The sequence below is a fragment of the Acomys russatus genome, chromosome 17 (genome assembly GCF_903995435.1).
Source record: "Acomys russatus chromosome 17, mAcoRus1.1, whole genome shotgun sequence".
Taxonomy (NCBI): Eukaryota; Metazoa; Chordata; class Mammalia; order Rodentia; family Muridae; genus Acomys; species Acomys russatus.
Genome location: NC_067153.1, coordinates 15719099 through 15745055, shown reverse-complemented (window position 1 = coordinate 15745055; position 25957 = coordinate 15719099). Strand labels below are relative to the sequence as shown.

Here is a 25957-nt window from a genome sequence, read left to right as displayed (position 1 = left end):
AGTGGCACACACTATAATCCCAATTCTCCTAAGGTTTGATGGGAAATAGAGACAGAAATATCCCCAGAAGGTCATGAACCACTAGCCTGGAACAGACAGCCGTGAACAGCCTTGTCTCAAATCAGTTGGAGAGAAGGACTGACATGCAGATTGTCCTCTCAGCTGCACATCTGTACTCACAGGCCAGACCACAGACATAAAGAAACACAGACAGACAGACAGACAATCAGACACACACACACACACACACACACCCCATTAACAACAAAAAACCTTAATGCTTATGCCCATTTTAAGGGTGGACACAGGTATTAGCATCGCATGGCCTGAAGTTGTACAGAGAACCGTTGTTACAAACATCTGGCAGCTGGAACATGAAGCTTATGCATTTTTAGGGGTGTGGATCTAAGATTAGAAATAAAATGACACCAGCATGTTCACAGTTCCAGGAGGAATATGGACACCCCAGGGCAGACAGTCACCCTATGCTTCAGAGTTGTTCATATCTGTGATGCTGCCTTGCCAGAGGAACGCAAGGAAGCAGCCTCTTCGTGATGCCACAGTGGACAGGAGCTGCATGGTACATGCCTCACAACCATGGTGGCTTTACCTGGATAAACAGGTTGAGGAGGAGAGAACTGAAGACTTGAGCGCTGCTGCTAGTGTGACTCTAATCCCCCAAGGGAAAAATCTCCCAATGAGCTGCTAATCACTCTCCTTCATTAACCAGGTAGGATATGTCCCTGCTCCTGTCCTGGGATGGTTCATTAACCTCAGAGCCATTCTCCTTCCCCTGGGGTCTGCTTTGAGATGACTCTATCAGGATTCTTAAGGAGCACTGAGAGACTCAGGTCTGCTTCTTGTGAATGGCCATCCAGGAATATGGGTAATCAGTGCTTTTACCTTGGGTGGGGGAAGTTCTACAAACATATGACTAAATTCCATGAAAGACTGCTCTGTGTGTGTGTGTGTGTGTGTGTGTGTGTGTGTGTGTGTGTGACAGTGAAAAGACACAGTGTGATAGAGACAATGCTAAGTATTTTCCTCATCCCATTCCACTGCCTTAGCATACTAAAGATTACATATTTCAGTCTCCACAGAGACTCATGTATTTGCATTTGTTTAGTGGTTTGTGTCAAACCGCCATCAAACCTCCATATAAGCAACCTCTATCTCCAGCCTTAAAAAGTACTTCATTCTGCACTACTCTCTTCTTTTTTAGCAGCAGTCCCCCATCTGTACATTAAATGATTACTCACAAAGTAGAGAAACTTGAATCCCTTGAGTGGAGATAGTATCAGAGAGTCCCTGGCCTCACTGGACTTCACATAAACTAAGTTTAAGTGTGAGATTTTGAGGTTTGTCTGTTGCAACAGCAAGAAATTGTGAATGCTGCCTAGAACATATAGATGTACCATACTTCAAGCCTATGTATAAGATACAGATAACCTTAGAACTTATCTGTATGCATACAAGCACAAAGGCAATTACAGACTCACAATTATAGGTGTAAATACACATACACACATGTACACACACACATACACACCATTTCAGTTCACCCCTAAGTATTTGCTCCAGCTTACAGGGCACACAGACATACTCTGAATGGATGTACAAACAGACAGAGAGTGATCCAAGTCCTAAGCAGCCTTGTAATTCAGAACTGAAGCAATATTAACCCCCACTCCACCCCCAACTCTCAGTTCCCACCTCTGTCAATTCCTCTTAATTGATAAAAATCCCACTTTGCGTCCTTCTTTGTATCAAGGACTAGGGAGTCTCCAAATTACTCATTCAAGGTCTTTTCAGATTCAAGTTGTCTTGAACTAATCCCCTATGATGCGATAATTTAGTGTGTGCAGTGGGCTGGGTGGAGGAACAGAGACTGAGGCATGTCCCCACAGCTTGGCAAGGGACAGGACTCAGTTTCTGAGTCCAAACACTTAGGTTTGATCTGGCTCTGTGGCTTCATGGCTCTCATTCTGGAAGACTTGCTTACCTCACTTCATTATCATCATCAGGTAAGAGTAGGGAGAAAGTGTTCCAGTGCAGCAGGCATGCTCAGGAGCCTGCTGTGTGACACATGGTGACAGATGATGAAATGGCAGATATGAGTAGAGGTGAACTATGGATCCTTTTGGTTGGGGGCGCTGCATTAGGTCAGAAGCACAGTGGAGGCACGAACAAAGTTCTAGAGACAGAACTGAAGTGACAGAGTAAAGGAAGTCTTCTAGAGGAGGTGACCCTTGTGCGGCCTCTTCAGGGCTGGATAGGAACCCGCCAAGTGAACAAAGAGAAGAATAAACCAAAGCGCTCTCAGAGACATAGAGGCATAAGAGCACAGCCCGCACTGTGGCTTTGGTGGAAAACTGACCTTACATCTTCAGTTTCAGATTTGTGTTTTCCATGTCTTAATGTTTTAAGTTATTTTTAAAAGCTCAGAATTACATATCCTTACTTCTTCGGCATCTCCTCACCCCTGTGTGTGTTTGTACCTGGACACACACACACACACACACACACACGCACACACACACACACACACACACACACACACACACACACACACACACACCACAATGCACGTGTGGAGGTCAGAGGGCAGTTTGTAGGAGTTGGTTCTCCACTTCCACCATGTGGGGCCCAGGATTGAATGCAGGGCGACAGACTTGGCAGTGAATGCCTTCGCTCACTGTCCCATCTGGTCACTCTGTATTACATTAAAAATGTACGAATTTTTAAACCAAGATACACAATGGGATACATGGGCTGGCCTTCACTGACTGCCATTCCAAAGCACAAAATTGTGTAAGAAATGCCTTGAAAAAACAAAACAAAACAAAAACCACCCCAACAAATAATGCAAAATAAATGAACAAAGATTGGTGGCCTGTGGACCAGAAGGTCTGGGTTTTCTTAAATCACCTGCTTTTGCATCTACATTTTTAGAGTGGGTTGCTTCTGGCTTGTGCTGTGTTGTTAGGCTAATAGATTAAGAAATGGTCTCAAGTGAACATTATGACGGGCAGATCTGGGCCCAGGGGTCCTGCTCAAACTATGGCACCAGCAAAGGACAATGCGTGCAGTAAACATCAAACCCCTACCCAGATCTAGCCAATGGACAGGACATTCTCCACAGTTGAGTGGAGAGTGGGGTCTGACTTTTACACGAACTTTGCTGCCCCATATTTGACCATGTCTCCTGGATGGGGAGGCCTGGTGGCACTCAGAGGAAGGATAGCAGGCTACCAAGAAGAGACTTGATACCCTATGAGCATATACAGGGGGAGGAAGTCCCCCTCAGTCACAGTCATAGGAGAGGGGAGTAAGGGGAAAATGGGAGGGAGGGAGGAATGGGAGGATACAAGGGATGGGATAACTATTGAGATGTAATATGAATGAATTAATAAAAAAAAAGAAAGAAATGGTCTTGAGGCCATTTTGTCACCTAACTTAAGATTCAGATACTTTATCTAAAAGCCCAAGATTTAATTAAATGTCTGTTTTGTGCATTCTCCCTATTGGGGAAGATGTTTTGAGAAAGGACATTGGGGAAGTTGCAAAATGCCTGCTCAATTATGGTGTTTATACAGTAAGGATTTGGTTTCTCTCTGGCTGAAGCATAGGAGAAGTTCTTCCTCAGAGAGAAATACATACCATTATTTCCCAGACATTTTTGACAGCTGGGAGTTGCTTCTCCAACAACTCTCCATGGTAGGCATCCAGGATGCTCTCTGCTGAAAAAAACAGAAGCAGAAGCAGAATTTTGGGGGTTTAAACTGAGAAAAATATAAGGTATTAGCATGGGAAGGAAAGAAAGGAGGGTTCAATGGAGTGAAAGTCTTCCTGTGGATGGTTCCCACAAGAAGGCCAGGAATATTCTGCATATTGATGGTAACTTAAAGATAAATCACTGGCCAAAGGTTTGCAGCAATGAAAAGAAATGCATTGTCTGTTTTATTTTTTGAAGACCAAAATGTCTGCTACTTTGAGGTGCATAGAGCACAATTCTCCCTAGAATATTTCCTTCTCACATGGAATTCTGTTCCCACACAGGGAACTCTCCTTCCTCAGTATCATTCTAACTACTGCTTGTGAGAGATGGATGACTTCTTCCCATACATTGGTGCTGTAGCCTACAGGAATTCTTTTCTTATTTCCTCAGCCCTTCACATTTTATGATGTCTTCATTTTCCAAAAGCTTGGGCATGGTCACAATTTGTTCAAGAGTTTCAAAATACTTAAGTTTGTTTTTCTAAAAAGCACCACCAGTCTGCCCGTGCCATTTTTTTTTCTGTTCTCATGATTCTGTTTTGATTTGAAGACAAGAACATCCTCTTCTCGAACAGTTGTCACTGTTTCCCTGTGTTCTCAGCAGGCTTGAGCTGTCTGGCAGCCTACTGGATGTTGTGTCATTCCTAAGCAATGACATTGTCCTGAACATGCCTTCTTTGTTTTTTTCGTTTTTTGTTTTGTTTTTTTTTTTTTTTGACATGTGTCTTCTTTGGGAAACTTCACTTTATGACATTCATAAGAAGAGAATTGATTTAAAAGAAGAGATATTTGACATCACAACAGAAACTTCCAGAAGTCTGGGCATTGGCACTTTTTCCTTTTCTTCTTCTTTTCTTTCTTTTCTTTCTTTCTTTCTTTCTTTCTTTCTTTCTTTCTTTCTTAGGATTCAGATGGCTTGATTATGCATATTGCTAAGTTTTTTTTACCCTTAAACTCCAAAATAATGGGCTAAAGTGAACATTTTCAATGAACCATCAAATAGGCATATATATGTATACATACATACACACATACATACATACGTATGTATGACATACATACATACATACTACATATAGTACAGCTTAAAATAATAAGCCTTCCATTATTGGTATAATTATGTTAACTTTATTTTAGGAATGAATAAATGGTATTTGGGAAGTTGAAAGTCTTCTCCACCATTTTATTCAGAATTTCTGATGATAGGTTTAGTAATTGAAGGAAGGTAGCATGATGTATGGTTTTAGAAAGAGTCACACAATTCAATAGGTACTGTTGTTTTCATGTTTATGTTTCAATGATTTTATTTTAAGATTTATTTAATTAAGTGCATGAGTGCTTTGCATGTGTGCATGTAAGTGTACTACAAATGTGCCTGGTGCCACAGAGGCTGGAACAGGGTTTCAGATTCCCTGGAACTGGACCTATGGATGAAGTGATCTGCCATGTGGGTTCTGGGAACTAAACACAGGTCCTCTGCAAACGCAGCCAGTGCTCTTAACCTCTGAGCCATTTCTCTAGCCCGTTGCTTTAGTAATTGTTGCTTTAGGTTTCTCTTCTTACAACAGTTACAGTAAATGCTATTCTGGAATACCAGAAACAGCAGCAACATGGCTTGAAGAATAAAGATGTTCATTCACTTCTTTCCCATGTGACTATTCAGAAAAAAAAGCACTCTTTCACGGGCAGCATTGCTCTACAGAGTCATTCAGGAATCTAGTTACCATCCATCATAGGACTTCTTCTTTTTCCTGTGAAACACGTCATCAACAATGCAGGTGAATCCACCATGTCCATTGTGGTAAAGAAGAGGAAGGGTAGAAGAAACTGTTAACACACACACACAGACACACACACACACAGACACACACACAGACACACACACACACACACACACACACGGGGGGGGGGTGCGGTGGCGCTGATTTGTATACTCTAATATTGTCTGTGTTGTTCCTATCTTTAGATAATTTATTTTCTTTTTTTCCTCGATGTGTTTTGTTTCCAATTTATTTTCCTTATATGTTTTGTTTCTGGAAGTTTATTAAAGGAAGGGTCATGTGCTCCACCACCAGGAAACGAAATGATGTCCACACTTAATGATTATTGGCTGATGAGCCTCAAGAATAAAGACCAGGCAAAATCAACATTGTGTTTCCAAGAGAAAGCATGAGGAAACGCTCTTTCTATTCAGTGCTGGTGAAGGACAATTAGTGGGGCAGACCGACTCTTGTCAGCCCCCAACACACACTTTCTAGACTTGAAAGGTGACCTTAGGGCCTGGAGGTCTGGGGATATTCAGCTAATTGAAGGGAAACTATGATGAAAGAGCCTTTTCTCTAAAACACACAGGGAGGGGAACAAGCCAAAGGTCACAAACATGCAAATGTGTGTTAATTATAAGTTCACAGTGACATCTCTGCTGTTCTGCTTCCACACCCTTTGATCTCTTTAGAAATTCTGTCCCCATTTAACCAAAGAAGACCCCTCTGATCCTGCAGGCCAGTGCACCACAGGTGACCTAAGTCAGAAGGATAAAACTGACCTTCCATGGACACGACATCTCTAGAAATTATTAGTTCAACCTGAAACTAATAAGCTTTCTTCCTTTAAAGAAAACTGTCTTGCACTGTATTAAAAAAAAATTGGTTACCCAATACCAAATGCTCATCCCTGAAAGCATACATACAAGTAACATACAGATAGAGCAGATTTTTTATTTCTGTACTTAGGAGTGTGTGTGTGTGTGTGTGTGTGTGTGTGTGTGTGTGTGTGTATTTCTGTGTCTATGTGTGTGCATGAATTGGAAAGAGAGCAAGAGAGAACATTTGGGAGAGTTTTGAGGGAGGAAAGGGAAAGGGTAGTTGATGTAATTATTTTATAATCTCAAAAATAAAAGTAATAGCAAAAAAGAGTACTTTGCCTTGCAGCCCATGTCCTTGAAAATATTTATTGAGTTGAGCAGTTACTATGAGAATATAAGGAGGACAGGACATCAGAGCAGAAGTATATTTTATCCAATACTCCTGTTTTATAATCACCTCAGGGATGAAGACATCAGGCCTTTAGTAGGAGTCTATCTGTGAGAAAAACTGGAGTGGAAGCCAGCTTCTCTGGCTCCACAGCCTCACACGCCATCCCCCTGCAGTGGTGTTCTACCATGAAGGTTTTGCTGTAGCAACAACTTCCACATCTGCCTGGTGTCATTGCTTATCTGATACTTTTGTCAGAACATTCTCCCCTCTCCTATCAGTGGGGCTCCAGTGGGCAGCTTTATCTCTCCCTGTGGAGGATTGTAGCAAGCAGTAAATTATAGCTGTTGCCACTGTTACCATGCCATCTTCCTTCATTTCCCCAGTTTTTTTCAGTGAATATGAATTTACCTATTCAACGAATACATTTGGCACTAAAAATGGGTATGCGCACCAGAATAAAATCAGACCTTGCTGTGCTGACTGCACACTCTGGTTTCTGTAGAAAGAATTGGTTTAAAGAGTTGCTTTATGAAAGGAGCCTGATTTTAACTTTTCTCCTCCATCCCTTCTCCCTCCCTCCACTCCTTCCTTCTTTCCTCCTTAGTTTTCTCAATTCATTTACAATATAGTCATTTACTTTACAGTACCAAGACATCTTGCATCATAAAAGCTAGCCCATAGTCCTGTGGTCCACACAGGCAGGAGTGCCTTAGCGAAGAATGGACACAGACCAGATTAAGAGTCACTTCATTGATCATTTTGTCAATGTCAAAATCATATGGGAAAGGAGACTCTGTCTCCCAGAATCTACTATTTAAGGACAGACAGAAGGTCCTATAAAAATACTTATGCCATTTTATTTAAGCAAATCCCCATCTCATGATTTCAGATGAACTCTAAATTTAGCTAAGTTTTCTGGTAGCCAAGGCAAGAGTGTGTACCAATCCCTGCAAATTCATTTCTTCTTTCCCCCCGATCAAAGACTGCAGCTAGGAAGTGAATCCAAGATTCTCACTGTGGAGTTTAACTTCTCTCTTCTCCCTCCCTCCAACACAGTTGCTGAGCTGCTGTCATTTCCAAGCAAGTCCTAATTCTAACCTGGTTGCTACTGCGTTCTCTGTCTTTGTGTTAGGCAAACATTTTGCATTTGGTGTTGGGTGGTGGTGGTGGTAGTGGTGTGTGTGTATGTGTGTGTGTGTATGTGTGTGTGTGTGTGTCCAGTCAGAGCAACTGGAGAAAGGTGTAGCAAATCGTTTCATTCTAAACAGTTTGAATTTACTCTGTCTTTGAAATATTTTTTCTGTCTTTGAATTATTCATGCATGTTGTTAGGTTTCACCTGGAAAACTTATTTAAGTATATCATGTTGGCCATATTCCCCTCTTACTCCCTCTCTTTAGTTCCTCTATCTTTCACCCCTGACCTTGACTCTCTGTCCTTCCCCTTGTCTTTCCTTCTGCATTCATGTCACATGTTTATGTTTGTGTGTGTGTGTGTGTGTGTGTGTGTGTGTGTATACATGCTTTTAATTTCTATGAAGAAATGTGGTGAAAGGCTATTTAGATGGCTCAGAAGTTAAAGCCCCTTGCCACGAAAGCCTCACCATTTGAGTTCAGTTTTTTTGAGCACATGTAAAGTTGGAAAGAGGGAACTGTCTCCACGAAGTTGTTCTTTGACCCCCCACGTGCATACTTGGCACAAGTGTCTCTGCCGTCATACACATATGTGCACACACACACACAATCAGTTTGTCACAGCAACAGGGAAGCAAGCCAGGACACCATCTTTTATAAGCATCATTTTTGTAGAGTGCATGATAAAATATACATATAAAAAAGCATTATCTATTGTTAGACAATGGAGAAACTTGAGTTATTTTCCAAACTTTAGTGCCTATAAATGGGTTTCTAAAAGTTATAAGCCATTACGTGGGTTTGAGAAGCATTTGATCTCTGCCTGGGTTTTATTTTTAGGGGGGATTCTCTTGTAGATATCCTATCAAATACCAGGACAGATGTTTAGTGTTTGATGGTGTAATGTCATGCCTGGATTTGTTCAGCAAGATGTAGTACATTCTATGGAGGGACAATCCTCCAAATATGCACACATACACAAATACATACATACATACATACATACATACACCTCCCACATACATTTGACTATAGCTTCTCCTTCCAATAAGTTGGTAATATTCCTAGCCAAGCGGGAACCCAGATCCAACCAGAATCCTGGTTTCCAGTTGCTCTGCTTCTGTTCTGAGAGTTAATCTTCCTGTTAATACTGAATGGCTCGCATTTCAGAGCGGTTAACTCGTTTAAGAGGTCTTGGCATGGGCCTGGGTTTTTTCTGTTGTTTTCAGAAAATTCTTTCCAGTCGTAGGGAGTACAGGCTCTTCAACTACCGTCTCTGTAGCCACACCCATTCCTAACTGGCAGCTGCACCTTAAACTGCTGAAGCCGCCCATCTGCAGGAAGAGTTGTGGAGACCAGATAGCTCTGCCCATTGTAACTGTAATTCGTCCCTCATTATCGCTTGACTCTGGGTGTTCTGTGAAACTTCCCGTTAATCCAAATAGCTCATAGACTTGTTTCCAGGGAAGATGTCCAATGAGCGGGCCCTCCTTGTAAATCCAGCCTCCTAGATCTAGGCGGTTAGTGTACTCACCAGGGCTTTCTTGCTACTGCTATAAATTTTAAGATTTAATAATGTGTGCAGCTTTGGCACACAGGGACGCTTGGCACTTTCTGTCTGGGCGATGCTGTATCGCAGGGGTTTTGTGGTTTTGAGAACTCAGACTCGGTGGGCTTTCCTTTTGTATTTGCTTGCTGTTACTGGGACTGTCAAGGCCAAGCCAAAACAGGGGTGGGAACGGAGATGCTTCACAGAAAATAAAGACATCACTCATATTCCACAGGGGAAAAAGATGGCAGCATGTTAGAAACCAAAGGGAGAATTTAGAGTATATGTTTGGAATCTATAACAACCTAATTTGCTCCCCAAAGACAGTTCTGTGAGAAAGGAGGTCGGTTTGGTCAGAGGAAGGCAATTGAAAGGAGTTACGGCTCTTAGCGCCAGGGAGATTGTTAAGGAAGAAGCTCCCAGAGGATGTAATGAACACTAAATTTGCAAATATTTCCTCTAGCTAGTTGCTTGCTGAGAGCTGGAAGGGGCATGCTTATGGGCACTCCCACCTCTCAGAAGTGTGTGCCCACTCAGAGTCGAGAAGGGGTTAATCTAAGTGAGACTTTATTGGCTTGTGTGGTGGAGCTGAAGGGAAAACCACACAGGAACTCATGAGTCTTCATGAAAGTTTAATTTGATTTCGTGAAAGGAGAACAACTTGTATCTGGGCTTGCTGCGTTTAATATTAAAATATGGATGGGCTTCTAAGATGGACATGGAGCTGGGGAAAACATAGTCTCACAGATGGAGTGGTGCGTGCGTGCATGTGTGTGTGTGTGTGTGTGTGTGTGTGTGTGTGTGTGTAACGGGAAGGCTTTCTTTGAGTAGGAGGGCCAGCGTGAGAGTCAAACCCAGGGTCTCAGGTAGGAGCTTCTAGCTCCGGCTTCATTTTCATAGAAAGCCTCCAGCCAGGCTCCTCCACATGTTGTGTGTGAATATTTGCCAAGATAGTTTGATAACATGGACAAAAGTGAACTTCCTTAATGCCTGTTAAAAAGCTTCGCCTCCAGGCCACTGGATTTTATGTAGACATCAATTTTATATTTTATAATAAGTTATGTCATTATGCTAAATAAACCTCAGTGCGCCACTTTGGAACTCCTTCTGGTTTTGTGTGTGTGTGTGTGTGTGTGTGTGTGTGTGTGTGTGTGTGTGTGTGGTGTAGTGTGGTATGGCATGTGTATATTTCTTTGTGTGGGACCTGGTCTCTTACTGGACTTGGTGTTTGCAGACTCAGCTCTATTTCTCACCAGTGATCTTTAGGGATCCACCTTTGCCCAGCAGCACTGAGATTAGTTGTACGACAGTAGGATTCAACGGTTTGTTTTTGCATGGTTTCTGGGGATTGAAAACATGTCCCCAATTCCAAATGACAAGCATTTCACCTACTCAGCCTTCTATCCCTTTTTGTTGCTAAAAATAAACATCAGAAAAACAGCTCACAACTTTTGTAAGGCTGGTTTTGGCATTTTCCTGTCTGCTATGGTTTTAGTCTAAAATGGCCCATTCACCTTACAGAGCTGTGAGCTTGAACAGTCGGTTCCCAGACAGATGTGGTCCTGTCGTGAGAATCTGTGAAACGTTTCAGAGATAGGGTCCAGCTGGAAGATTTAGTGACTGAAGACAGGCCTTGAAAGTGGTCTCTGGCTCTTGCACACCCAGCTCTCTGCTTCCCATTCTGCCTGAAGAGACTGACCACATGTCTCCAAGAACCCCCAAGACACTCTAGCTGTCGTTCTTTAACCGTCATGATGGAGTGTCTCTTCAGAACCTTGAGCCAAAATAAACCTCAATACACTGAAATTGCTTCTGGTAGGTACTTGGTCACAGTGGTGAGATAAACTTTTAAATATAATAGATAGATGTTATTAGAATTAAAGACAAGACATAGCACTGTGAATAAGATTCCACACGAGCACAGCAATAATAACCCTAACTGATGATAACGATAGGTGATGGTGATGATGGGGAGTCCTGTGAGCCACGCCCTACCCTAGGTGTGTGCAGGCTTTGTGATACCGAGGAGAGAAGCTGTTTTATGAAGCTCCATGGTGAATGGCCCACTCTCAAGCAAGCACAGCCATTTCTTTTTCTAGAAGTTGCTCATTTTGCTTCAGGAATCTGCTGAGTTTGTTCTCAAACCAATTTCTGCCAGATGTGCTTGGGACTTACTGTCACATCGTTAGGAAGGAGCATAATACAATGGCACAGTGGGGGCAATGTCCTACCTCAGAGGGAATTCCCTGGGAACTGAGCTGGGCATAATGTCACACACCTGCAGTCCCAGGACTTAAGTGATAGAGGTAGGAGGACCAAGAGCTTTGAGGCTAGGCTGGGCTATGTCAGACCCTGTCTCAAAATAATAAAACAAAAAATATATACTTAAGCACCTCATGTAAACCAGGCTCATTACCACCACGCCATGCCCTTAAACAACCACTCCGCACCCTACATTATACGTATATCAATGATCATCAATAAGTGATGGTCAGGGAACTTTGGAAACTCGTTCAAAGTTACAAGGGCATCCAGCTTCATGCCTGTGGCTGTATCTCCTTGCTGCCTGACATCACATTTAACATGTCTGGCAGAGCTGAACAAGACAGAAACCTCTGATTTCCAATAATGCAGAGTCCCCCGCCCCCCCGACCCCAAGGGCTGGTCTGAAATTATGCAGTCCAGGACAGTGATGTACAGTTTGATACTGTGATAGCAATAGACCTCCTTCTCAGCGGATGCAGACATGAGGTACATGATGTGACTTTGGGAAGCAGGAACTGGGGCAAGCTTCTGGGACCTGGAGCCATGGTTGAGAATGACAGCAGGAGTACCAGCTACCACGGAGATGTGCTATACATTTTATGTGATCCATACCAGCCTTGCATTAGAGCAATTCCCTGGTGAAACTGTCTTCATGACTCCGCTTGACCAGTAGCTTTGGGTACCTCTTAGAATGAGGGAGAGGGATGGAAAGCAATCCCTCTTCACCTGTGTGCGTGACATTGCTGTCCTGTCCCCAGCTTCTCCAAATTCCATTTTAATTTTCTGCCAGGTAAATAGGGCTCTGTCAAATGGCTAGAAATTGCTGACCTTGTCTCATTTAGCAGCTGAACAGCAAGAGTGAAGGAGGGCAGGAGGGCTGGGCGGGCACTTCTGGGACCTCCCAGCCTTGTTTGAAGTGAGAAATGCTAAGCCTGCCATATTTAATGGCTGGCCTGGGAACTCAGTTGAAAGCAGGGAAGCAACACTTCTCCTTGACTCTGGCTGCCCTGTAACATTGCCTGGGGCCATGCTAAGTGGTGGCTCTATTCTGGCTCTGGACAGGGCCTAGGGACCAGCAAACAGTTCCAGGCAGCAGCTTGCCTATTAGGCCTGTGGCTTTCTCTTTTTAACCTCTTTACTTGTAAAAGAAAAAAATATGCTGTTTTGTTGTAGAGGCTCTCTACCTACGTCAGTTGCTTTTGTTATTGCTGTGACCAACATACCTGACAAGAAGTAGGGTTTATTTTGACTTATAATTTAAGGTGATAGAGTCTATCATGGAGAGGCAGTTACAGAGGCAGGAGTGGGAAGCATCTGTCACATTGTTCCCTCAGCCAGGAAGCAGAGAGACAAAGGAGTGCTAGTACTTATTCTGCCATCTCCTTTTTAAAATAAATCTGTAGGTCTAGGGACCTCAGCCTATAGAATAGCACCTATAGTTATGGCAGACATTCCCCACCTCAATTAATCTAATCCAGAACCACCCTCATACACACAGCCATTGGTTTGCCCCTAGGCAATTCTAGATCCTATCAAGGTGATAATATTAGCCATCTCATTAGGGTTGCCTGGGGTGTTACAAAAGGCACTGGGAATCTCTGCAGAGAAGCACTGGTGGGAGGGTAGAAGGGTAGGAGGACAGGAAAGACTACAATGGAACCAGAACAGTCAATGAAAGTCTAGTGCTCTGCACCCCTTTCCACAAAGCCACCAGATGCCTTTAAAGGGTCCCAAATCTCAATTAGTCAAGATGGCTGCTTGGAAATTATCCTTTTAGATTAGATGGCATTGTGGGTTAAAATCTGTCAGTGCTCTGGGACTGCAGCACACATTGATGTCAGTCATCATTGGATTACTTTTGAGTTCAGCATAGGTCTTCTGGGACAAATGCTTCTGCCCTACATTTCGGTGTAGCTAGCTATGATTCCCCAAGTGAAGATGTTTTCTTTCCCCACCTACTGACATCTGATCAAAGTCTTCTCTTATCAATTAATGAAAATACCCCTAAGATTTAAAAAAAAAAAATAAAGCTGCAGAGTCAACACTTTTAAAAAAAAGCCTTCTCAGGATGTCTAATTAATGATGTGAGTGGGCAGTTTGCTGCAGCCCTGGCTGATTAATTTATCAAATGCCGAAGCCGTTCTTATTTGCCTCTCAGCTCAATTAGTTAAGTGTTGGATATGACAAACAAGGTGGTGTCTCTGGAAAGCCTCTGCCTTCCTATGTCATGGTCTATCTTCCCCACCCACATTGGTCCTTTTCCTTATGTCTTGAAGTAAACTGCCCTGGGCTAGTTCTTGGGCTCCATCTCACCCACCTTCTCTGGAATGAGTGATATCAGGCGGACTGTGGCTCAGGACAAAGCCACAAACTCATTAACTATCCCAGCCATTGATGGACTGCCCTCCACTCCCCCGTGCCCACTCTTTGATCAGAATCAATTTTATTCTCTCCAACAGATGCACTGGTGGTATCCTCTAAGGCATAACAAGCCGCAGCTCACATGTGCCTGATGCGCCGTCATTCTCAGAGTGGCTTTCACACCTGCTGTGATGCAGCACTGAGAACAGTAATTACTATCATCTCTACTTACTACAGCAGGAAACTTATTCTCAGATAGCCGAGTGTCAACTGTCCAAGTTCACCATGTCATGCACCCAATTGCCACAACTGATGCATACTATACGAACTTAAATCTCAATGGCATTCAGCAAGAAACGTTTACTTAGTTCACTCAGCTGTGTCTTAACCACGAGTCAGCTGAATGCACTGGGATTGGCTGTTGTGCTTGGTTCTGCTCCTGGAGTTTTTCGTTCTTCAGACACAGAGGGCTACTATGATGCTTCCTCTAGTGGTTATGATGGAAGCTCGTGTCCCTAGACATGCAGGTGACACATACTTGCTTATATCTTATCCAATTGTTAAAGGCTAAATCAAGTCAAGCATGGGCAAATAGGTTCTCTTCTCTTTTGTGGAAGGAGCTGCAGTCACATGACAGAGGCATGTCTGAGGAATTGTCATTCTTACCAATTGAGGTGGGAAGAGCTGCCTACTGTGGCTGACACCATTCCCTAGGCAGGTGGTCATATATTGTCTGAGAGAGTAAGTTGAGTGCACGTTCACATGCATGCATTAATTTATTCCTGCCTCTTGAGTATGTACAGATGCAATATGATCAGTGACGTCAGTGTCCTGCTGTTGTGACGTTTGCACAATGAAACATAGTCCAAAGTCTAAATGAAGTTTTTTCTCCAAGTATTTTATAGTTTCCCTGGTATAAATATTTGAAGGAGTATGTCTATTGTACCAAGTTCTTTTAAGAATGCTTTAATAGGAGCTGAGTGGTGGTGGCACATGCCTGTAATCCTAGCACTCACAGAGGCAGAGGCAGGTGGATCTCTGTGAGTTTGAGGCCAGCCTGGTCTACAGATTGAGTCCAGGACAGCCAAGGCTACACAGAAAAACCCTGTCTTGAAAACCCAAACAACAAAAGAATGATTTAATAGAGGTCTATGATCTACCTCTCCCATTCATGTGTTAGAAACAATCCTTAATGTAACAGTATTGAAGGGTGGAACATTTTATGTCACATTTACATTACTATGCTAATGCTGTTCCTTTATAAAAAGCTTCAACAGGCGTTTAGCTATTTTTTTTTTTTTTTTACTGCCTCCTGTCCATGAGCACTGTTTTACTTCTCTGGAGGAGGACATCTTGTATATTTAGGGCAGTTTTCAACAGAGGTCAGTGACTTGATTTTGTACTTCTAGCCCTCAGAACTGTGAAGAGTAAATATCTCTTATATTTCTCAAAGTCTGTAGTAGTTGTTAGAGGAGCATAGATGAACTAAGAGGATAAGAGGCAGCTTCTGTTTCTGTGGAGCTTAATTCCTAGTAAAGAGGGCCAGCACAGTGGCTAGTGATACAGTGTGCTTCTCTGAAGGGCCAGAGAGGAAATATTTTTTATTTGTTATCCACAAGGTCTCTGATGCTATGATTCATCTCACAGGTGGAGAATGAAAGGAACTGGAGAGTAAATAGGGGTGACTATGTTACTATAGAGCTTTGTTTACAAAACCAAACCAAGTAGGATTTGGTATATAGGTTCTAGACTCAGTTGTACGATTGTATATAACTAGAAGAAGAACAGTGGTTGGAGTAAAGAATGCCCCCCCACCCATTGGCCCATATTTTGACTGCTTGGTCCGCAGTTGGTAAAACTGTTTCGAAAGGATTTGGAAGTGTGACCTTGTTGTAGATGTGTTATTGGAGCTGCGATGTGGAGTTTCAAATGTCCACCCTATTCCTGTTTCTCTCTCTCTCTCTCTCTCTCTCTGTCTCTCTCTCAACAAGGGGCTGTCTAGATCAAGTTATCACATTGATATGTTTATGGGGGATTGTCTTGATTATATTAATTGAGATGGGAATACCTGCTCACTGTGGGTGGCACCATTCCCTAGGCAGGAGATATTGAACTGTATGAGAACAGAGAAATTAAGCTGAGTGTGGGCATGCATGCATTAACTATTTCTGCCTGCTTCTTGATTATTTATGGATGCATTGTGACCAGCTGTGTCAAGATCTTGACATTAAGATTTTCCTAGTGATGAGTTGTGTAGTAGACTGAATGAAAGTTGTCTTACCTGGGCTCATGTAATTGAACATTTGTCTCCAGCTGCTGGTGGGGTTTAGAGAGTTTATAGAATCTTTAGGAGATACGACCTTGCTGGGGGAAGTATGCTGCTGGAGGTGGGGTGTACCCCAGTGGCCCAGTTTCTATTCCATCTCTTCACTTCCTATGTATAGATTAAAAAAAAGTGAGATGCTAGATGCTCTTGCCTCCATCCCACGTGATGGACTTGATCACCTGGGAACCATATGCTCAAACAAACCCTGCCTTCCTTAGGTTGATTTGGTCAGAGTGTTTTATCAGAGACAGAAAATGAACAAATTCAGACTTGAACATGGGCATGTGAGCTAAAATAAAACACTTCTCCCATAAGTAACTTTTCGTAGAGTATGTTATCACAGCAATAGAAAGAACATTTATACAGGCAGCCTGTGAATTCTAAGCATTAGAATCCAAGTGTTGGAGGATTCTTCCCCAACCGCTTGAGAGGGCATTTACCAATAGAATGTCAAGTGTTTAGCTAACACTATGTGGAGAAAGCAACACCTTTATCTATCAAAAGTTGGAGGTCTTACACAGAGCACGTGAAAGCAAGGCAAAGACTAGGCCTTTGACTATAAATGTCTGTCTCTTATGGAAAGGGGGAGCTGGACCAAATGTCAGGTTAACTCCTTTTAATTCTCTATGAAGAGTTATAGATGATGTCATTAGCAATTTAACTAAAAAGTAATGAAATGAGAGGCAGCCAAGGCTTCAACTCCTAACTCCCATATTGAGATATTATGGTACCCGTTTAAACCAAATGATTTCACTTTCCAGTGGTCAACTGTAACTCTTTCTGATGGTCACTGAGCTTGAGTCACTCTGTTCTGAACTTCATGCCACTTTTGGGAAATACACTTGAAAGTTATTATCAATATGTCAAACTTAAATACATTAAGTTTTTTATTTTAGAAAAAAAAGAGAGGTTTGGTTTTTTTTTTTTAACCTGGATAACGCTAGACTTGTCAGTACAAGGTCAGAATAGTAGGCCAAAGTGAAGATGTGCTCAAGAAAAGAGTACAGATCAGCCCGGGATTTGGAGAAAGAGAGTTTGTTATACATCACTCTAGGAGTTTGAGAAGAAGACTGACATGATTTAATTTTCATTTAATCAGACTGCTTGTTGTTTCTGGACTGATTTCCAGAGGATAAGAGTAGAAACAGGTAGAAAGCATAGAAGGTGACCTTTCTAGTCCGTTCAAAAGTACGCATTAGACAAGAGGTGTATCAGTGAAAATGGACAAAAGTGTGTACTTTGCAGGATGCTTAGCAGAGAGGTTAGGAGGACCTTGCAATGGGCTGTATATAGGAGTGCAGAAGAGAAGAAAGCTGGGATCTGAACTGACAGTTCCCAAAGGTGGCTGTGGTCTCTCACAGAGATGGAGAGGACTGGGGACGGAGCAGCTTTGATGCCTATTGATCTCCAAGCTCTGGTCTTGACAGGAAGTCCACAATTTGTGACTGTTAATCACAGTCATAGCCTGAGGGCATCCATATGGAAGCAAGAGATAGACTTCTTTGTGGCTTTGATAATTTCAGCAATGACTACTAGACATCTACAAGTTGCTCTGAAGTGGATCATGGATTCATGAGTCCAGATTCCATGGAAAGGCTCTTTGGAGAAAGAGATAGAAGGCATTGGTGTACAAATCACAGCTGAAACACTAATTGTTAGAATACTGTGTAAGAAAGTGCAGGGAAGGAAAGGAAGTTAACTGAAATTTGAGGTCTGAGAATCTTAACATTAAAGTGTGGGAGAAGATACTGGCAAAGAAGGCTGAAAGCAACAACCAGGATGTAGAACGAAAGCCAGGAAAACAGCGACAGAAACTCTGAAGTAGTAGTTGGCTGTGCTCCCTGCTGTTGGAAAAATTTTAAAAATACTTTTAGAGTTTGTTCAGATTTGGATATAGACAATGATTTCCATAAAAAATCCCTGAAAGGACCATGTAACTGCCGTTATGACCTGATGACATCATGTAAAAGGGCTGTGTTTCAATTTTAACTGATAAAGACGTAATAGAATATACTATGCATATTCTATTACATATAGTGTGTACTTAGCAAAAACTTCTTTTTGAGTGACTAATGTCTGAATATCAGCAGGAAAAAGTCACATACCCTCCGTACCATTTCCTTAAACCATGTGAAAAGAGTATAATTTAACAATTCAACAATATAGCACCTCAGATAGGTGTGTTGACACTCACCTGCAAGCCCAGCATGGGGGAAGCAATGCAGGGGGTCTCAAGTTTGAGATGTCTGACTCTGTTAAAAAAAGAAAGAAAGAAAGAGAAAAAAGGGATGAAAAGAAAATAAAGAGAAAAACACCCTGAACAATTGAATATATGGCAGGATGATTAAGCAAATCAAAGAAATGCAAAATAAAATAGCAATATGCCACAAACTAGTATACTTGCAGAGTATTAAACATTAGTTCGTATTACAGAGTGAGAGGCCCATGAAGTATGAGCAAAGGCAGTCTGACAACCAGGAGAGGGTGGATGGGCTGAAATTTACAAGATGCATGAAAATCTAACAGGCAGAATGGGATGAGAAGAACCAGGGCACAGTGGATCCAAGACACAGATATTACACAGCCAAGACTAACGCAGAGAGACCCTGTTTCAAAACACACACACACACACACACACACACACACACACACACACACACACACAGACATTGCAAATACAGCAGTAGAAATGATTGTTCAAGAGTCTGACAATAGGATGAGAGAAGCATGGGAGAATGGCAAAGTAGAAGGATCCAGAGGGTTCTAGAAACCTATAAGTAGAACATTATGATAGGCAGATTTGTGCCCAGGGGTCCTGCTCAAACTAAGGCACCAGCCAAGGACAATACAGGCAGTAAACTTTAAGCCCCTACCCAGATCTAGCCAATGGTCAGAACATTCTCCACAGTTGAGTGGAGAGTGGGATATGACTTTCTCACGTACTCTGGTGCCTCACATTTGACCATGTCCCCTGGAGGGGGAGACCTGGTGGCACTCAGAGGAAGGACAGCAGGTTGCCAAGAAGAGACTTGATACCCTATGAGCATATACAGGGGGAGGTAATCCCCCTCAGGAACAGTCAAGGGATGGGATAACCATTGAGATGTAACAAGAATAAATTAATAATAAAAAATTAAAAAAAAAAAGAGTCTGACAATAACATGCTAGTCATCAATCACCCCTACCCAGTGTCTTTAAGACTAGCTTGGAGGCCAGGTTTATAAGACAAACTCCTGCACACAGCCAGTACATAGGAGAAAAATACCAAAGCAAAGTGTCCATTATTAGAAAGTGGTGCTCTGAGTCACAGGGGCAATATTACCACTGAAATACTGCACTGTCTTCTAGGAGAGTAGGGGAAGGCGTTCCATAGCATGACTTGAGGGTGTACATAGGATATTTTATCTCCAAAATCCTGGTGAAGTACCTAACGTTTCTCCCTTAGTGTCAAGGCCCTCAACCCCCTCAGCTAACCTCCTCCCCTAAACAAAAAGCAAACCAAACCCTAGGAGCACAAGGCATGGGGCTATTTCAAGTTGTGATAGGAGCCTGAATTTGATAGAATTTATATCAGTGAAGCTGAGAAAATTGTATAGAGCAGGTCCCACATCTCCTAGGGACACTGTGACCATAACAGCAGTTGGTAGGAGAAGGAGAGGAGGTTCTGAAACATGCTCTAAATTTAATGCCCTGCACTAATAAACCCTGAAGATTATGTTTCAGCCATGTAGAAATTGGGAGGAGGACTGCCCCCAACCCCCAACCATGGCAACTACAAACATCAGCATATTTATTCTGGCCTGCCCAACAAGATGCCAGAGGATCATTTTCTGAGCTAGGGGTCCAGTAAGAGACCCAGTCATCTGTAAAATAGAGACATCCATGCCAGCTCTGCCTCTCTCAGACTCGCTGCCAAGCCCCTGTGAGATAAAAGCTTGTGGTAATGCTTAGAAGGCTGAATGGTGCTGTAGATGTGTAAACTATTATTATTTTCCCACCTGCTGTTGTTAATGGCTCTGTGGTGCCCTTCAACCAAACCTGCTAAGGAAATCTAAATTCTCACTGGAGAGCAAGCAAAACAAGTTTATTCTGTCTTGGCAATTATCAGAAAAAGAAGACATAATAACATCCTTGGGGCAGGAAAAAAATTATTTGGTCCAAACTGTAGCCCACTCAGAAACTTCAAGTTCCAGGATTCCAACTCAGCCAAATTGTTTCAGAGTTCTGCTTCCTTTTATTGTCGATAAATGACAGGATTGTGAATTGTGAGGGCTCCCTGAGAGATTTCTGGACCTTTGTGCTCTTGCAAAAATAGTATTTCAAAAGACACTTAAGTAACTCCAGGGTGTAAAGACCGAAGTAGCTTAAAGGTAAATGTGATGTGGGACATGGTGTATCATGGGTTTATGCGTTACTGTGTGTGTGTTATGTGTGAAGTAGATACACATGGGTGTGCATGTCTGCAGAGACCAGAGGACAACCTTGAGTACCATGTTGAACACCATTGCTTCTAGACACGGACACACTGAACGGAAAATTGACAGAATAGGCTAGACTAACTGATCGGGAAACTCCCAGTGCTGGCATTATAAGAGTGCCATTCTCCTTATTTTATCTGATGTCAATTTGGGGGGTTGAACTCATGTGCTGTGCCTGCTAGATGGCGCTTTACTAACTTCTCCCTCCACCCAGTTCCTGAATTGTGTATGCTTTATTCTTTAAGGAGACATGGTTTAGTTTTTGCAGTCCTGAAATGCAGTGCAGTTTGTGGGCTTTCATGGGGGTACTCCTTATCTCCACGCATTATGGCATCTGTGTGGGACCCCAGGGGCATGGAGTCATGAGGTTATGAGGCTGAGGTTTTCAGCCAGCTTTCTTGTTTGCATGGAAAAGTGTTTCTGTGCATCCAGTGGATCTTCACGTACTTAACGTTTGTGAGGACAAGATCCGTTCTCAGCCTCAACACACTGATGGGCCATCAGCATCTGACATACGACCTTTTGATGTTTTTTTTTCTAGTTCCCGTGGTCCTCTGATTCTGCAAAAATATTTCTTCTCATAAGCAGAGTCCTCTTTATCTAGAACTTAGCATATGGATATGTGAATCCCTTCCAAATTCAGCAGAGATGCCCCCTCCCCATCCATTCCTAACCGTTACTAGAGTTCTCCTACTCATCCGGGTTCCCCTCTGCCACGGCATACATCATATACCTTGGGGTTTATAGGCAGGTAAAACCTAGAAGGAAATCTCTAATTTGACCACACTTGTCAGCTACATAACCTTGGCCCATTTGCTGTGCTTGACTCTTGTCACATATGCAATCTGAGCTCCTATCATATTCACACCCTGTGTCAACCCCTCCTGCACCAACTCCAGGCTCTACCCTGTGCACTCACTTAGATCAATGAGCCCTCAGTAACCTGGAGCAAAGAAGAATCTAACAGGCCTGGGTGTGTTGAGCTTTTGCCTGAGATGCCGCATGGAGGAGAACTGAGGTGGCATCAGCTGCCTGACAGGACCAAAATCTTCTTCAGTGCCCAGCTGTAACTGATCCCTCAAAGCTGCCATTCAGCCACCTGAGTGACCCTTGGAAAGACCAGCCTCCTCAGCTGAGCCAGGTCCAAGTTGTAGGACTGTGAACAATTTGCTAATGGCTCTTTCATATGTCCATGGAGGCCTGGTGTCCAGCAATAGAGACATGAAATACACAAGAACTTGGCTCACCTCCACCAGAGCACTGACCTCAGAGTTGGTTCCTGATAAATGACAGTACCTCTTCTTAATCCCTCTCTTGCCACATCCACTAACTACATGATGACAAACCAGGCTCTCTGGGGCTGTAGGCTCACTCTCTGTGAAAGACTACATGACTGCTTACAAAGAACATTTGGTGAAAAATCGGTTAGTCAGATGCTTATGCTGACTATATACTTGCTACACAACGTAAGGGAGGGAAGATTTATTTGGGCTTATGGTATTGGAGGCATCAGTCTTCTATCACAGTGAGGAGGAAATGACAGAGAAGTTCACAGTATGGTAGGCAAGAGAGAGGCTGGGTGGAGAGATGGAGGAGGGAGAGAGAGAGAGAGAGAGAGAGAGAGAGAGAGAGAGAGAGAGAGAGAGAGAGAGAGAGAGAGTATGAATGAAGACTCCAGCCAGCTTTCTCTTATCCCACTTTCATCCCACACTTATTCAGGGTGGGTTTTCTCCTTCTAGTTAATCATCTCTGGGAATGAGATCACACACACCCTGAGGGGTGCTTTATTAATCTACTAGGTAATTCTCAACCCAATCAGGTTGAGGATGAGATTAACCTGTTGAAGAAAATAAAAGGAGATAAAGAGCCAAGTGCAGCTTCTAGCATGGGATGCTCAGCCAAGTGGAAGAACCTAGCTATATTCACCTGACAGTGATCCATACTGACCTGCAGGAACTTACTGGTCCCCAGGAATAATGGGTTAATCACTTCATATTCCTAAAGAATGTCACAGTGGTTGGGGCATGTTAAAGTCTAAATAAATGTTTATCAAATGGATAGACAATGATGTCCTTCCTGAGTTAATTAGATTCATATGAACATTCAAAAAGTTCTTTTTGTTTCTTTTCTTCTTTATTTTCTTTTTTAAAATTTTTTTGTTTTTCATTTTTATTAATTTATTCATATTACATCTCAACTGTTATCCTATCCCTTGTATCCTCCCATTCCTCCCTCCCTCCCATTTTTCCCTTATTCCCCTCCCCTATGACTGTTCCTGAGGGGGATTACCTCCCCCTGTATATGCTTATAGGGTAGCAAGTCTCTTCTTGGTAGCCTGCTATCCTTCCTCTGAGTGCCACCAGGCCTCGTTATCCAGGGGACATGATCAAATATGGGGCACCAGAGTTCGTATGAAAATCAGACCCCGCTCTCCAGTCAACTGTGGAGAATGTCCTGTCCATCGGCTAGATCTGGGTAGGAATTCAATGTTTACTGCATGTATTGTTCTTGGCTGGTGCCATAGTTTGAGCAGGACCCCTGGACCCAGATCTGCCCATCATAATGTTCTTCTTGAAGGTTTCTAGGACCCTCTAGATCCTTCTATTTCACCCTTCTCCCAAGCTTCTCTCACCTAATGTCCCAATAGGATATCCTCCCCTCTGTCCCACTTTCCTGGTAAGTGAAGACATTCATGGGACATGCCCCTTGGGCTAGTGTCCAGATGTAAGTAAATATATACCATTTGACTCTTTCTGCTTCTGGGTTAACTCACTCATGATCATTTCTAGTTCAATCTATTTGTCCACAATTTCAGGAATTCCTTATTTTTAATAGCTGAGTAGTATTCCATAGTGTAAATGTACCACAGTTTCTTTATCCATTCTTCCATTGATGGACACTTAGGCTGTTTCCATGTTCTGGCTATTGTGAATAAGGCTGCTATGAACAAAAAATATGGAACGCTTCATGAATTTGTGTGTCATCCTTGTGCAGGAGCCATGGTAATCTTCTCTGTATCATTCCAATTTTAGTATACGTGCTGCCGAAGAGAGCACTCTTCTTTTCTTTCAAAGCAGCATTGTTTGATCTTTCTCACAAAGTTATTTTATTTCAAAATTTATTTAAATTGATGCAGAAGGACATAAATATTGTATATGTAAGTAGGGTGTGATGACATGATGTTTCAATACATATAAACACTGTGCAATGTTCAAATCAGGGTGAACATGTCTACCTCCCCAACATTTATGATTTCTTTGTGACAAAACATTCAAAGTGCTTTATTCCAGTTCACTCAAATATTCCTTTTGTCTTGTTTAATGTTATTATTGCTGTGATGAAACGCCATGATCAAAAACAAGTTGGGGAGGAAAAAATTTTATTTGGCTTACACTTCCACATCATTGTTCATCATTAAAGGAAGTCAGAACAGGAACTCAAACAGGGCAGAAACCTAGAGGAAAAATCTGATGCAGAGGCAGCACCAGAAGAGGGGTGCTGCTTATTGGCTAGCTCCTCAAGGCTTGCTCAGCCTGCTTTGTTATAGAACACAGGACCAGAAGCTCAAGAATGGCGCACCCACAATAGTCTGAGCTCTCACCCATTACACTAATTAAGAAAATGCCTGACCAACCTGGACCCAGAGGGGTCTACTCAAACTACTGCACCAACCAAGGACAATACATGTAGTAAACATTGAACCCCTATTCAGATCTAGCCAATGGACAGGACGCTCTCCACAGCTGTGTGGAGAGTGAAGACTGACTCTGACATGAACTCTGGTGCCCCATATTTGACCACTTCCCCTTGGTGGGGAGGCCTGGTGGCACTCAGAGAAAGGATAAGCAGGCTACCAGGATGAGACTCGATAGGCTGTGACCATATGGTAGGGGAGGAGGTCCCCTTCTGTCACAGCCCTAGGGGAGGGGAATAGGGTGAAAGAGAGAGAGAGAGAGGGAGGGAGGAATGGCAGGATGCAAGTGAGGCAATAACTGTAATCTGAATAAATAAATTTAAAAAAGAAAATGTCCAACAGTCTTGTCTACAGCCTGATCTTATGGAGGCAGTTTCTCAATTGATATTTCCTTCTCTAACATGACTTTAGTTTGTATCAAGTTGACATAAAACTATCCAACACCTCACTACTGTTTTCCAAAGTATTGGATTAGATCCAACATGTCTTAGGGTTTCTATTGCTGTGAAAAGAAGATACCATGATCACAACAACTTTTATAAGAAAAGCACTTAATTGGGGCTGGCTTACAGTTCAGAAGTTTAGTATATTATCGTCATGGTAGGAAGCATAGTGGCACACAGGCAGACATGGTGCTGGAGAGGTAGCTGAGAATTCTAAATCTGGATTGTCAGGTAGCAGGACTAGATTGTCCCACTGGGTGTGGCTTGAGCATCTGCCACCTCAGAGCCCACCCCTAGTGGCACACCTATTTCAACCAGACCACACTTCCTAATAGTGCCACTGCCTATTTCATTCAAACCGCCACACAACCTTTCCAAATGATATTATTTTTACTCTATACTATAAAAGCATACCTGAATTTCTAATTGTAAATTTCTATCCATTAGTCATCCTTTCTCCCCCATCTTTTCCCAAAGGCTATGAAAAGCTCTTAGAAGATCTGTCTTTGTATCAAGTATATAAAGATTGAATGTGTTTTGTATTTTTAAATATTTTAAATATACTACTTTATATATATATATATATATATATATATGTGTGTGTGTGTGTGTGTGTGTGTGTGTGTGTGTGTGTGTGTTTTCTCTTGATCATATCCATCCTTCTTCTCTCCTATTCTCTCTATGACTCACCAGGACATGTTCTTCCCAACTTTGTGCCTTTTAAACAAATTGTAAGTGACTGAGTCCAACACATATGTGTGGGGACAATCACCTGACAAAGTCAATCTACCAGTGGCACACCCAACAGGGAGAACTGATTCTCTCTTTTGGCAGCCAATAGCTTCTCAGAGTTGGTGTGTATGAGTTCTTTCATAACCCATGCTAGACATTTTACCTGCTTGATCTTGCACAGGTAATCACAGCACTCCTCCCCATCTTCTGGCTCATATACTCCTT

General features: G+C 42.6%; 1 non-coding gene across 1 annotated transcript; it reads right to left on the bottom strand.

The window, feature by feature from the left end:
• Positions 1–23812: 23812 nt before the first annotated feature.
• LOC127201916 (U6 spliceosomal RNA) lies at positions 23813–23919 on the bottom strand. The gene has a single exon (XR_007832251.1). It is a non-coding gene; the product is annotated as a U6 spliceosomal RNA (small nuclear RNA).
• Positions 23920–25957: the final 2038 nt, after the last annotated feature.